Genomic DNA, 924 nt, shown 5'->3' with positions numbered 1-924 from the left:
TTGATGGTGTTAATATGAGCACTTAGTTGAGCACCCAATTGAGTGATGGAATCTACCTCATGCTTTCCTTCTCTAGTAGCCTTTCGAGGCCTACTATATTGGGAATTATGAACCGCCATTTCTTCAATTTTGGCCCATGTTTGATTGTCATCAACTTCGGTAAACATACCATTGGATCCCATATTGAGAATGTTGCGGGAGTCTTCATATAGACCATTCCAATAATGTTGCACAAGGAACCACTCGCTAAGTCCATGGTGTGGACAAGAACGACAAGTGTCCTTAAATCTCTCCCATGCTTCATACAATGATTCCTCATCCCTTTGCTTAAACCCGGTGATTTGGGCTCTCAACATGTTAGTCTTCTCCGGAGGATAGAATTTATTATAGAAGGCAAGTGCCAACTTCTTCCATGAGTCAATACCAAGGGTAGCCTTGTCTAGGCTCCTCAACCATTGCTTTGCGGTACCAATCAAAGAAAAAGGAAATAATACCCATCGGATTTGATCTTGAGTAACTCCGGTTTGAGAAATCGCATCACAATAGTCACAAAAAGTCTCCATATGTGAATGAGGGTCTTCACTAGGCATCCCTCCAAATTGACTTCTCTCAACTAGTTGTATGAATGCGGACTTGGCAATGAAATTACCGGTTAAATGTTGTGGTGTAGGAGTACTATTTGGTAGGTTTTCCTCGGTTGGTACGGAATGTGATGAAAATTTAGGCATTGTGGGGTGACTTTGTGGTGGATTTTGTATTGGGTTGTCCTTTCCCTCTCTTGCAAAAGGGATGGTAAACTCAATGTTATTTGGTTGAATGTCCACAATCTCTCCAATACCTCTAGCAACTCTTCTATTGTTGGTTAAGGTTCTTTCAATTTCAAGATCAATAGGTAATGGATTACCTTGTGATCTCATAGTCATG

The 924-nt window shown here is 41.0% G+C and overlaps 1 non-coding gene across 1 annotated transcript; it reads left to right on the top strand.

The window, feature by feature from the left end:
• The first annotated feature begins 249 nt into the window (after positions 1–249).
• Positions 250–356, top strand: LOC141597909 (small nucleolar RNA R71). Its single transcript, XR_012523119.1, has one exon. It is a non-coding gene; the product is annotated as a small nucleolar RNA R71 (small nucleolar RNA).
• The last annotated feature ends 568 nt before the right edge of the window (positions 357–924 follow it).

This window comes from Silene latifolia, chromosome 8, assembly GCF_048544455.1.
Source record: "Silene latifolia isolate original U9 population chromosome 8, ASM4854445v1, whole genome shotgun sequence".
NCBI classification, from domain to species: domain Eukaryota; kingdom Viridiplantae; phylum Streptophyta; class Magnoliopsida; order Caryophyllales; family Caryophyllaceae; genus Silene; species Silene latifolia.
The sequence above is the reverse complement of the archived record's forward strand: the minus strand, read 5'-3'. Positions and strand labels throughout refer to the sequence as shown.